This window comes from Lactuca virosa, chromosome 2, assembly GCF_052849685.1.
Source record: "Lactuca virosa cultivar CGN04683 chromosome 2, Lactuca_virosa_CGN04683_v6, whole genome shotgun sequence".
NCBI classification, from domain to species: domain Eukaryota; kingdom Viridiplantae; phylum Streptophyta; class Magnoliopsida; order Asterales; family Asteraceae; genus Lactuca; species Lactuca virosa.
Genome location: NC_136427.1, coordinates 217,744,614 through 217,759,557, shown reverse-complemented (window position 1 = coordinate 217,759,557; position 14,944 = coordinate 217,744,614).

Genomic DNA, 14,944 nt, shown 5'->3' with positions numbered 1-14,944 from the left:
CTTCCAAAATATACCGAATGAAATTCAGCCTAACATCAATGTGCTTCGACTTCTCGTGATACACATGATTCTTTGCAAGACTCAAAACACGTTGACTGTCACAATACAAGACATGCTTCTCCACCTTCAGACCATGACTCTGAATAATCCCTTGCAACCATATCTCCTCCTTTATTCCTTCCGTCATGGACATGTACTCGGATTCAGTTGTGGACAAAGCAACGGTATCTTGTAACGTTGACTTCCAACTGATGGCACATCCGAATAAAGTGAATATGTAGCACGTCTGTGACCTGCGATTCAACAAGTCACCACCATAATCAGAGTTAGCATATCCCACCAAGTCACTCTTCTTATTTGCTCCATACACCAAGCAAACATCCTTCGTTCCCTTCAAGTATCGCAAGATCCACTTTATAACTTCCGTGAATTTCTCATAAACCTGCTAACCACACTAACCGCATGAGCCAAATTAGGTTTGGTACAGACCATTGCATACATGAGACTTCCAACAGAACTTGAGTATGGAACCCTGCTCATGTATTTCGTCTTTTCATTAATAGTGGGTATAGTGTTTGGACCAAGTTTAAAGTGAGCCGCCAAAGGAGTTCCAACTGGCTTGGACTGATCACAATTGAAGGACTGTAGGAATTTCTCAATGCACTTTTGTTGAGAAATACATAATCGCCCAGATCTTCTGCCCCTTTGAATCTTCATCCCCACTATCTTCTTTTCTACTCCCAAATACTTCATCTCAAACTCCCTCTTCAGGGTCGCCTTCAAGTCATTTATTCCAACCATGTCTTTAGCTGTGATGAGCATATCATCAACATATAGCAACAAATATATATGTAGGAATGTGGTGACAATTCCTTTGAGTAAACACAATTGTTAAACTGGTTCCAAGTGTAGCCATTCGAGATCATGAATGAATAAAATCTCTTGTACCATTGTCTCGAAGACTGCTTCAAACCATACAGGGATTTCATCAGCAAACATACATGATCCTTCTTAGAATCAAGGAACCCTTTTGGTTGGGACATATAAATCTTCTCTTCTAAGTTCACATGAAGAAATGTAGTTTTCGCATCAAGCTGTTCAAGATCCAGATCAAACGCACTCACCATGGCCAAAAGAACCATAATTATCTTGTGCTTCACGACCGGTGAGAACACCTCATGATAATCAATTCCTTCTTTCTGAGAGAACCCTTTTGCCACCAACCTTGCCTTGAACCTAGCTGGTTCAACTCATTGTATCCCTTCCTTCTTCTTAAAGATCCACTTGCATCCCACTAGCTTTGCTCCCTTTGGTAATGGAACAAAATCTCATGTTTCATTCTTCTCTAAAGATTGCATTTCTTCATTCATGGCCATCAACCAGTCATTTGCTTTTTTACTCGCCACAGCCTCTTTATATGATTGAGGCTCCTCAATGTCAATGTCTTCTCCAGTTGCTAAAGCAAAAGCAATGGAGTCAAGTTCACATGAATTCACACATCCCACATATCTATCAGGTTGTCGAATAACCCTCTTCGATCTTCTCTTTTCTATAGATCAGACCCATCATCCTTCCCGACATCAACACCACTGGACGAAGATCCCATGGGTTGCTCTTCGGTTTCATCTTGTCCAGGCTGTTTACTGCCGCCTTGCTCTTTGTCACTTATCACAATTCTGTCTGGAGTTTGAGTTGCAAACTCCACCTTCTGGCTAGCACCCTGATCTTTGTTCCCTGCTTGACATGTATCAATTCCTCCCTAGTTATCCATGGTAGATTCATCAAAGGTCACATCTCTAATCATGATGAATTTAGGAGTTCTTCCTTCTTCTGTAAACCACAGTCTATAACCTTTTACTCCTGTCGCATATATGCTAGAAATATGCAATTCATTTCGCTTGGCTCAAGTTTACCATCATTCACATGAGCATTTGCGGGGCATCCAAATATACAAAAAGCAGAATAGTCAGGGGGTTTCCCGGACCATACCTCTTGAGGAGTCTTCAAGTCTATTGCAATTGATGGTGATCTGTTCACCAGATAACAAGCAGTGTTAACTGCTTCACCTCATAATTGCTTGGATAAGTTAGCAAATATCTACATGCACCTAGCACACTGCATGAGTGTTTAGTTCATCCGTTCTGCCACTCCATTTTGCTGTGGTGTGTGCCTTATAGTGCGGTGCCTCACTATACCTTCTGCCTTGCAGAAATTATCAAATGGAGCATTACATAATTCCAACCCATTATCAGTCCTCAGAGTCTTGACCTGTTTTCCAGTACTTTTCTCAACCATGGTCTTCCACTCCTTGAACTTCCCAAACACCTTATCTTTGGTCATCAGAAAGTACAACCAAACCTTCCTTGAATAGTCATCAATGAACGTCACAACGTGTTGGGTTTATTAACTGTTGTGTCAAATATGTGCTTGTATAGTTTTATTTATTCCGGGTTGGGCCTGTCCATTCTCGGTTTTACTTTCTAGTCTTAGCCTATATATAGTGCATGCATGTAACATTAGGGTTAACGTTTACAACCCTAATTTCCGTTTGTACGCTCTTACAGAGAAGTTCTTGAGAACTTTTCTAGAGTCGATTAATCAAATCATTAGGCACACTTTTGATCTTGATCGTTCTTGTCTTTGATTCATGTCATTAATATAGAATCTCTCGATGTTATTTATTATTCTCACACCTGGTATCAAAGCAAGAGATAGTATAATCAATTCACTACTCTTCTTTAGAGTTTTTGATAGGGTTTTACGTTTTACTTAGATCTGCTCTTATTGTCTCAATCGTCTCAATCGATTGTAGATTCTAGATCTAGATCTCAAGTTTTACCCTTGAACCCGTATCACGTTTTATACATCTGTTTCTATATTTGTTTCAGTGAATTTTGATAAGATGTCTCACGAAGATCCCCACTCTCTTTCATTCAATCTCTCAAGCAGTATTGGATCCACGACAAGGATTCCAATTCTCTTTTAAGACGATTATGAAGTTTGGGCGCTGCACTTTGAAAACTATGTTCTTGGAATAGAAGAACATGGTGCTACGATATGGCATGCAATTACACAAGAGACGTACAAAAAATACGGATACCAAAAAGGAAGTCAAAACTCTTGCTGACTACAATACACTTATTGTTGAACACACCGTTCCATAAGATGAGAAGGGTAAACTGATGAGGAATATAAAAGCAATGAGAATCATTCGATTTGCTCTTCCTCCAGACACTTTTCGTCTTGTGAGTGCATGTAATACTGGTAAAGGTATTTGGGATAGGTTGAAGGAGTTTTATTCAAGTAATGCTGATTTGGAACATTCCATGCAAACATTGCTCATATATGAGTTTGGAGTGTTTGTACAAAAACCCGACAATAAGCTAGATCAGACGTTCAATCGCTGCAAGCATTTGATAAGCAGGACGTTGAAAAACAAACTTAAGCGTGAAGTTATTGAACAAAAATTCACGTTCATGAATGGACTTAGATCCGAATGGAAGGCTGTTGTTTCCACTGTTAAGGCACACAAACAATTTAAAAATCTATTTGTTGGCCAAACTTGTGGGAATTCTGAGATCTCACGAAGATGAAATAACAAAGGAAGTGAAGCTGGTTTCAAGCATGGGATCCTTAGCGTTGGTTGCGAAGAGAAAGAAATCAACAAAAGAAGATTCTGAATCAGACCTTTCGGAAAGCGAAATCTCAAGAGAGGACAAAGCTCTTTTGGTGTCTAAACCCAAGGAGTTCTATAAGAAGAATTTCTCCCGTTACAGAAACAAGTTTAGGCAGGGTAGTTCTAGTTTCGAAAAGCCTAGAGATGAGATTTTTAAGAACTCTGGGAACAAAGACGAGAAGAAGGAAAAGAAGCTGTTGGGTGATTCAGGCTATGATTATTATTACTATCATGGAAAGAATCACTTTGTGAAGGAATGCATGCTTAGAAGGCTGAATGAGAAGAAAGAAAGCAAGAAGGATGAAGCCTACTATCTTCATAAGATAGAGGATCTCAGGAAGAAGAGTGCATCAAGTGCAAAGCCGATGTTGATCGTATAGGAAGGAAGCGATGATGATGGACGAGTCGAGGCGTGGTCTACAGACTCGGAGGATGATGAGGTCAGGAAAGCCACACACGGAGGGTGCTTTGTGGTAAATTCAGAAAAGCAGGATTATGAAGGTAGATGCCTGATGGTTCAGAATGGAGCTTCAGAACAAAGAGGGTATGCAACTGACGGTGGTCAAGCTTCCGGAAGCTGTTTTGCTGCGAAGACTGCTATGGAGTAAGTAAAAGAGTGCGAGAAGGTCGTTGATAAGGTACATTATATACTCAAATCTCTTAATATTCATGTGTATTGTTATGATTCTGAACTAGAAGATTTAAAATATACTATTTCTAATTTTAGTGATAGTTTAAAAAGAACTCGTCTTAGCAATTCTAATCTGAATGATCAAATCAACAGGGTAACGTTTAAGAGTGAAGAGAGAAGATCAAGAATAGAGGTTTTGGAATTAGAGCTTACTAGATTTTAATTGTTAAGCGTTTATATTTCAATATTACTCAATTGCATTTGGATTGTTAAATAGGGAAAGGTTTGCATAAAATGATTTTAACCTTTCTTGAATTGAAAGAGGATGAAATCGATGCTGATTGTTATAAATGTGAATCGATTGTTTCTTCAAATGATGTTTCTGATTCATACATGATTGGACTAGAGAAAATCGAGGAATAAATTCAGTCAAAAGATCACAAAAATATGTTGAAGGAAATGTTAAATGAAAAGGATAAATAACAAATCAAATTTAGTACTATGCAAAAATTTGACTGTTTATGAAAGAAATTAAATTCAGAAAATACTTTTGATTTCGAAAATGTTTCTGAATTCTAGTGATAGGAGTGAAATTTCTGTAGAGGACGAAATTGATTGCTCTGATTTTGTTCAAAATGTTGATGAACCTTAGAAAAATCTGATTTTTGAAAACTCAATCGAATTCGTTCGAATTGTTGAAAATAAAGGTTATAAAATTTTAAAAGAAAAAGCAACTGTTTTTCCGAAAGTTCAAACCGTTTCGAATCAAGTTTTTGTTAATACAGGATTGGACAAAAATGATACATCTGAATTAACGTCCCTGGTTGCTGATGACAATGCAAATGGATGCGATGAATTCTTTTGGTCCAGGCCGATAGATAATTCCGACGAGACAAAAGGTCTTTCAGAAATGACATCTTCTGACCTTTTGGAAAACAAAAGGTAAATACGTTTCATAACCATTGAATCATGTAGACCTTTGTTACGACAAGGCATGACCAAGTGGTAGAAAAGACGTTTCCAGTGAGACCTCATCAGAACAACACGTAATGCAAGCCAGAAAAGAAAAACCTAAATCTAATATTCATAACTCTGCTGAAGAACTTATTGCTAAGAAAAGACAGCTGAATGCTAGATATAGGAAGAAATTGAAAGAAAGAAAACGTTTTTGGAAAAATAAAAATTCAAATAAAAATTCTATCAATTCAGAACAATCTTCTCATCAAAAAGTTGATTCTTCTCAAATTCCGAAATCAACGTCAAATATTTCTCCACAAACAACAGTTTAGAAACCAATTGAAAATCCAAAAACAAAGTTTTCTCTAAAACGACAGCCTTCAAAACCTGACAACAAGTCAAAAGATTTTAAGGGCAAAAGTAAATTTGTTTCGGAACCAGAGATGGCTCTCAAGGAATACGAAGCAAATTTGAAAAAGGAAGAAAAGGCTTTTTCTAAAAGAATGGCACCAAAAATCAAAGAATATATTCAATGAAAATTGAATTTTGTTGAAATTAATCTTTGTGATCACAAAGTCGTAGTCTTCAAAATAGAAAAAGGGAAGAATCATGTTTTGAAAAGAAAATATTTTTGGGTTGATACAACCAAAATATTTCTTGTTCAGAAGAATTTCTCACAAGGACCCAAGTTGGTTTGGGTTCCGAAATCTCTCTAATTTTTGCAGGTTATGCGTGATGAACAATACGATTCTGAATGGTAGATTAATAGTGGTTGTTCTCGTCACATGATTGGGTGAAGAGAAGAATTAAGAGAGTTCAGATCTTTGAAGGTTGGAGGTAGAGTAAAATTTGGAAACAATGCCACTGGAGAGATAAAAGGCTATGGAATGATTACGAATGGTAGATTATCTATTCGGAAGGTAGCATATGTTGAAGGCCTGCAACACAATCTGATAAGTGTTTCGCAATTAGTTGTAGGTACAGGACTGAAGGTGTCATTTGATGACAAAGGTGCGAAGATAATTGAAAAGAAATATAAGGCAGTGCTTCTGAAGTCCAAAAGGAAGGGAGATATGTATCCTTTGAATTTGAATCCAATCAAAGGGAAGCCTTCTATTTGCCTACTTACGAAAGCATCTTTGGATGATAGTTGGCTATGGAACCGAAGGCTCTCCCATCTGAACTTCAAGGATATAAACAAGCTCGTACTGGGTGATCTTGTTCGCGGTATACCTCTTCTAAAGTTTGAAAAGGAACATTTATGTGCTGCTTGTGAGCTCAGAAAACAAAGCAGGAAGAGTCACTCAACCATCATCAATACCAAAATCAGTGAGCCACTTGAATTATTTCACATTGATCTGTGTGGTCCTTCTGCCCTTGAAAGTATTGGTGGTAATAAGTATATTCTGGTAATTGTTGATGATTTTTCTAGATTCACTTAGGTGTTCTTTCTTAGACAGAAATCAGACGCCACTTCGAAGCTGATAGATTTCATCAAGCAGGTTGAGCTATAATTACGAAAGCCTGTTCGGAAAATTCACTGTGACAACGGTTCAGAATTCAAAAACCAAGCATTTGAAGAATTCTGAACGGGCAAAGGGATTGCTCATAATTTTTCTACTCCTTACACTCTATAGCAGAATGGTGTACTTGAAAGACAAAAGTGCTCTCTTTGCGAAGCTGCAAGGAGAATGTTATCATTTGCAAATCTTCCTCTCTACTTGTGGGGAGACGCTATAACAACTGCTTGTTTCACTCAGAACTGCTCCTTTATTAGCAAAAATTTCTGATTACACCTAACGAAATTCTTAACAATCGGAAACCTAATGTCAAATTATTTCATGTGTTTGGTTCCAGGTGCTTTATATTCAAATCTAAAGGAAATCGGAACAAGTTTGATGAAAAAGCAGACGAAGGAAAATTTCTGGGGTATTCTATAACTTCAGATATTTGACATTAAGTTTCCGATTGTTACGAATTTCGAAAGGTGTAATCAGAAATCTTTTTTTGATAAAGGAGCGGTTCTGAGTGAAACAAGCGGTTGCTATAGTGTCTGCCCAGAAGTAGAGAGGAAGATTCGAAAATGATAACATCGTCCTTGCAGCTTCGCAAAGAGAGTGGCTTCTTCTTTCAACTACACTGTTCTGCTGTGGAGTGTAAGGAGCAGAGAAATTGTGAGCAATCCCTTTGCCCGTTAAGAATTCTTCAGATGCTTGGTTTTTGAATTCTGAATCGTTGTCACTGCAAATTTTCTGAACATGCTTTCGTAATTGTAGCTCATCCCGCTTAATGAAATCTATCAGCTTCAGAGTGGCGTCTGATTTCTGTCTAAGAAAGAACACCTAAGTGAATCTAGAAAAATCATAAAAAATTACCATAATATAGTTATTACCACCAATATTTTCGATGTCAGAAGGACCACACATATCAATGTGCAGTAATTCTAGTGGCTCAATGATTTTAGTATTGATGATGGTTGAGTGACTCTTCCTGCTTTGTTTTCTGAGCTCACAGGCAGCATATAAATGTTCCTTTTCGAACTTTAGAAGAGGTAGACCGCGAATAATATCACCCAGTACGAGCTTGTTTATACCCTTGAAGTTCAGATGGGAGAGCCTTTGGTGCCATAGCCAACTATCATTCGAAGATGCTTTCGTAAGTAGGCAAATAGAAGGTTTCCCTTTGTTTGGATTCAAATTCAAAGGATACATCTCTCCCTTCCTTTTGGATTTCAGAAGCACTGACTTAGATTTCTTTTCAATTATCTCCGAACCTTCGTCATCAAGCGATACCTTCAGTCATGTACCTACAACTATTGCAAAACACTTATCAGATTGTGTTGCAGGCCTTCAACATATGCTACCTTCCGAATAGAGAATTCACCATTCGTAATCATTCCACAGCCTTTTATCTCTCTCCAGTGGCATTATTTCCAATTTTTACTCAACCTCCATCCTTCAAAGATCTGAACTCTCGTAATTCTTCTCTTCGCCCAGTCATGTGACGAGAACAACCGCTGTCGATATACCATTCAGAAACGTAGTGTTCGTCACACATAACTTGCAAAAATTAGAGAGATTTAGGAACCCAAACCATCTTGGGTCCTTATGAGGAATTCTTCTGAACATGAAATATTTTGGTTTTATCAACCCAAAAGATTTTATTTTCAAAACATGATTATTCCCCTTTTCTATTTTGCAGACTTCGACTTTATGATCACAAATATTAATTTCCATAAAATTAGATTTTTGTTGAATATATTCTTTGATTTTTGGTGCCATTCTTTTAGAAAAAGCATTTTCTTCCTTTTTTCCAAATTTGCTTCATATTCCTTGAGAGTCATCTCTGGTTCCGAAACAACTTTACATTTGCCCTTAAAATCTTTTGACTTGTTGTCAGGTTTTGAAGGTTGTGGTTTTAGAGAAAACTTTGTTTTTGGCTTTTCAATTGGTTTTGAAAACTGGTGTTTTTGTAGAAATATTTGATGTTGATTTTGGAATTTGAGAAGAATCAACTTTTTGATGAGAAGATCGGTCTGAATTGACAAAATTATGATTTGAATTTTTATTTTTCCAAAAATGTTTTCTTTCTTTCAAATTCTTCCTATATCTAGCATTCAACTGTCTTTTCTTAGCAATAAGTTCTTCAGCAGACTTATGAATATTAGATTTAGGTTTTTCTTTTCTGACTTGCGTTTCGTGCTGTTTCGATGAGGTCTCACTGGAAACGTATTTTGTGCCACTTGGTCTTGCCTTGTCGTAACAAAGGTATACATGATTCACTGGTTCTTAAACGTATTTTCCTTTTGTTGTCCAAGTGGTCATTTCTGAAAGACCTTTTGTCTCGTCGACATTATCTATCAGCCTGGACCAAAAGAATTCATCGCATCCATTTGCATTGTCATCAGCAACCAGGGACGTTAATTCAGATGTATCATTTTTATCCAGTCCTGTCTTAATAAAAAATTGATTCGGAACGGTTTGAACTTTCGGAAAAACAGTTTCCTTTTCTTCTAGAACTTAAAAACCTTTATTTTGAACAATTCAAACGAATTAGATTGAGTTTTCAGAAATCAGATTTTTCTTAGGTTCATCAACATTTTGAACAAAAGCAAAGCAATCAATTTCGTCCTCTACAGAAATTTCACTCATATCACTTTCATCGAATTCAGAAACGTTTTCGGCATCAAAAGTATTTTATGAATTTAATTTCTTGCATAAAGAGTCAAATTTTTGCATAGTACTAGATTTGATTTGTTCTTTATCCTTTTCATTTAACATTTCTTTCAACATATTTTTGTGATATTTGGACTGAATTTATTCCTCGATTTTCTCAAGTCCAATCATGTATGAATCAGAAACATCATCTGAAGAAACAATCGATTCACATTTATAACAATCAGCATCGATTTCATCCTCTTTCAATTCAAGAAAGGGTAAAATCATTTTATGAAAACCTTTCCCTATTTCACAATCCAAATGCAATTGAGTAATATTGAAATATAAACGGTTAGCAATTAAACAAAAATATTCCTTTGTTTCAAAAGTGCAAGACTAGCTCTTTTAAGATAAATAACATCATCACGTGATCTAGTAAGCTCTAATTCCAAAGCCTCTATTCTTGATCTTCTCTCCTCACTCTTAAACGTTACCCTGTTGATTTGATCATTCAGATTAGAATTGCTAAGACGAGTTCTTTTTAAACTATCACTAAAATTAGAAATAGTATATTTTAAATCTTCTAGTTCAGAATCATAACAAGACACAGGAATATTAAGACATTTGAGTATAGAATGTACCTTATCAACAACCTTCTCGCACTCTTTTACTTGCTCCAAAATAGTTATCACAGCAAAACAACGTTCGAAAGCTTGACCACCGTCAGTTGCATACCCTCTTTGTTCTGAAACTCCATTCTGAACCATCAGGCATCTACCTTCATAATCCTGCTTTTTTGACTTTACCACAAAGCATCCTCCATGTGTTTGTTTCCTGACCTCATCATCCTCCGAGTCTGTAGACCACACCTCGACTCGTCCATCATCATCACTTCCTTCATGTATGATCAACGCCGACTTTGCACATGATGCACTCTTCTTCCTGAGATCCTCTATATTCTGAAGATAGTAGGCTTCATCCTTCTCACTTTCTTTCTTCTCATTCATCGTTCTAAGCATGCATTCGTTTGCAAAGTGATTCTTTCCATGAAAATAATTACAATATAGCCTGAATCACCCAACAAATTCTTTTCCTTCTTCTCGTTGTCGTTCCCAGAGTTCTTAAAAATCTCAGCTCTTGGCTTTTCGGAACTAGAACTACCCTGCCTGAACTTGTTTCTGTAACGGGATAAATTCTTCTTATAGAACTTCTTGGGATTAGACACCAAAAAGATCTTTGTCCTCTTTTGAGATTTCTCTTTCCTAAAGATCTGATTCGGAATCTTCTTCTGCTGACTTCTTTCCCTTCGCAACAAACGCTAAGGATCTCATGCTTGAAACCAACTTCACTTCCTTTGTTTTTTCATCTTCATGAGATTTCAGAATTCCCACAAGTTTGGCCAACGGATATCTTTTAAATTGTTCGTGTGCCTTACAATGGAAACAACAAATTTCCGTTCGGATCTAAGTCCATTCATGAACGTGACTTTTTGTTCAATAACTTCACACTTAAGTTTGTTTTTGAGCATCCTGCTTAACAAATGATTGAATCGATTGAACGTCTGATCTAGCTTCTCGTCAGGTTTTTGCACAAATGCTCCAAACTTGGATAAGAGCAATGTTTGCACGGAATGTTCCAAATCAGCATCAATTCAATATAACTCATTCAACCTCTCCCAAATAACTTTAGCAGTATCGCATGCACTCAACCGACGAAAAGTGTCTTGAGGAAGAGAAAATTGAATGATTCTCATTGCTTTTATATTGCTCATCAGTTTATGCTTCTCATCTTGTGGAACGGTGTGTTCAACAATAAGTGTATTGTAGTCAGCAAGAGTTTTGATTTCCTTTTTGGTATCCGTATGCGTGCACGTCTCTTGCATAATTACATTCCATATCATAGCACCATGGGCTTCTATTCTAAGAACATAATCTTCAAAGTGCAGCGCCCAAACTTCATAATCGTCTGGAAAGAGAATTGGAATCCTTGTCATGGATCCAATACCGCTTGAGAGATTGAACGAAATAGAGTGAGGATCTTCATGAGGCATCTTATGAAAATTCAGTGAAACAAATATAGAAACAGATGTGTAAAACGTGAATCGAGTTCAAGGGTAAAACTTGAGACGTAGATCTAGAATCTACAATCGATTGAGACGATTGATACAATAAGAGCAGATCTATGTAAAACGTAAAACCCTAGCAAAAACTCGACAGAAGAGTAGCGAATTAATTACACTATCTCTTGCTCTGATACCAGTTGTGAGAATAATAAATAAAATCGAGACATTCTATATTAATGACGTGAATTAAAGACAAGAACATGAAGATCAAAAGTGTTCCTAATGCTTTGATTAATCAAATCTAGAAGATTTCTCAAAAACTTCTCTATAAGAGCATACAAACGACAATTAGGGTTGTAAACGTTAATCCTAATGTTACATGCATGCACTATATATAGGATAAGACTAGAAAGTAAAACTGAGAATGGACAGGCCCAACCCAAAATAAATCAAACTATACAAGCACATATTTGACACAACACTTAATAAACCCAACTATCTCCCCCTTTGTGTCAAATTCCGAAGGAGTGTCTTCATTGTTGTCTTCTCTTCACTTTGAATAATTTTGGCATCAAATTCTGAAGTGTGTTTCGGACAATCAGGTACCATGTGATCATATCCGAGAAGCACTTCAAATCAGCAGAGGAGTTTTCCTTGCAAGCTTTAGTCATTGCGAGTATAGTGTTCAGAGCAGCAGAGGAGTATAAATGTTTGTCTCACAAAAAGAACATATTTCTTTGAACTATTGCACCCTCTTTTCGGTTATACACCACGCTCCAATTCTCCTTTCGGATTTTTCCAATCTTCAGCTTTTGAAGGTCCTTCGGTTCTTCTTCAGGCTTTAGAATCAGCCTTTTCTTTAGAACAGACACTATCTCAACAACCATTTTCACAATTTCATGAATGTTGCAGATAAGCATCCTCTTCAGCTGTGCAACGATAGGCTCGTATTTATTTTCATCTTTCAAGACAATGTTGAATAGGGAAATCCAATCGTAAGGATTCAAAAAGGGTAAGTCCGCCAAGGTAAACTCATCCAAAACTTTATTAGCTCCCCGAAACCCCTTGAAATTGATATTCACAAAGTCTTCAGTCGACACAGGAGAGCAAGCTTTCACTCCCATAATTTTCTTTAAACTCCAAGACTTGAATTGAGGCTTCGCATACTTCAAATAAAAAGAGAACAACTTCTGATGTACAGTGCTGTCTGAAATCTGAGACTTCTCAATCTTCTCAAAACATCGAAAAAGAAAAGCCCTTGGTGTGATGGAAAAATCAAATTGAGATTCCGCATCATTGTTCAGATCAAATGAAAACGAAGGCTCAAGCCAATAGATGCTCAGATTGTCAAGGGCCTCATTCTGAATTCGTTCCATCGACCATGGAGGAAAGAGTGACTTCTAAGTTTCGAACATTATCTTCGCATTTTTAGCTTTAGCCTCCTGTGCTTCTAACTCCATCCGAAGATTTAGAAGATCATCAAGTTCTCTGTCACACTTCTTTCTCACTAGCTTCTCAAATTTAGAAAGCTCTTATTTTTCCTCATCATCATCAACCATTTTCTCTTTTCCTTTCTTTGATGCAGAAGCTTCATTACCCTTCTGATCAGATTGAGTCTTTGGCTTTTGTTCTTGTTCATCAGTCATTTGCTTTGGCTGATGTTCTTTCTCTCCGCTTGTTTCGGAAGAACACTGCTTCTTGAAACACCGTCAGTTTGATTCAACATCGCAAAGACTAGTTGAAGCTTTTCGGAAAGATGTTGTCGAACCGAGACTGTGAAAAGAGAATCACGAGTCTCAACTAGCGTCATCAAATACTTATTTATCTCGGAAACACAACTCTTAATGATCATTCTATCATCTTCAAGATCAGTAACACGCTTTGTAGCATTCTTCACCTTTTCAGAAAGGACCTTGGCCTTCTAAGTCTTCTCAACCAATTGATCCATAAGGTTGTTTTCAGTAGCCATATCTTTTTGAAGTTTTTCAATCTTCGAGACGACGGAGGCGTGGAGCTCAGTATTGTCAAGCTTGATTTTAGAACGGACAAGTGAGAGAGCCTCCTTCTCAGATTTCAAGGATGTCCGAAATCCTGATATCACCTTCTTCATGGCTTCAATATTTTTGTCTGAGGAGCTTCTGAATTCAGCCATAAAGGATGTCACTTCTTCATGTAGTTTTTCAACTTTTGCGATCGTTTCTGAAATACTCTTCTCGGAATCTTTAATTGCCTTGGATGATTCTTCAAGGACTTTTGCGTTCTCTTTTGTTAACATTTGAACAATATCCCTGTAGGATTGCAACATGTACTCTTAGTTTGATGAAGATGAAGATTTGTTAGATTCTAAGAGAGGATCCAACTTGTCGTTAAGCTTTTTAAACTGCCCTTTAGTCATCGGGGCATCATTATCATCACTGTTTGGGTTTATAGTGAAGGGGCTAAAACGAAGTCGGTAAAAGTTTCCTGATCATCTTCGAATAGAACATCATCATCTTAAAAGTTAGGAGGAGCTATGGAAGTAGCCTATTCTCTAGTCACACCAGTGTTGACATCTGCCCCTGTATCAGATACGTTGACATGAATACCGAAAGTATGTACCTCCTCCAAACCGAACTTGTTAACAGTGATTTCTGGTGGAGGGGTTGATTAAGAGAAGATGGTGGAGGTTAAGGGAATGGAGATTTGAGGAAGTGAAATTCCAATAGAAATCTTTGGTGGTAATGGAGGGATGGAGGAGATTGGAATGGTAGTTGTGATGGGTGAGGATGGTGGAGTGGGTATCTGAAAGCTGTCTGAAAGAGGAACAGAAGAACGAGGTGGAGATGATACCTTCGGAATTGGTTCAGTTGGAGTGGGTTCCGAAGTTGCCGTAGTATCTTCTTCCTTATTGTGAATAGTACCATCCTCTCGGACTTCTGTAAGAGTCCTGGATTCCGAATTTTCTTTAGCAACCGAAGATGGAGATCTCGATTTCTTAGGTTGCTTCTTGGTCTTCTTTGGAGCTTTCACTACTTCATAAGGACCAACTTTTGATTTTCTCTTGCCTCCCCTCTTTGGTTTGTTACCATCCTCAATCAGCTTTCGCAATTCATCTGACATTGGACGAGCACCAGATGATGGCAAACTCTGATATACATTCACAATAGGATTATCAAAAGGAACCTTCACCAACATCTCTTCCGGAATAGACCCAATAAACGTGAAATTCCTGGGGTCGTACATCACAAACGTAGAATTTTGGAGTGTCGGAATGGAAACCATGACAGAATCCTGCATCAATTTGACTTTAAAGTGGCGTAGGGCACGATGGACCACAATCGACCAAAATCATACACATGAGATCTTGATGTGACGAGTGGTGGAGGCTGTACTCTAAATAAGTTGAGTCCATAGTATAGAACCATAGTCGTGATTCACCCCATGAAACAATCTGTAGATGAGAGTGTAAAATAGCTTACTTG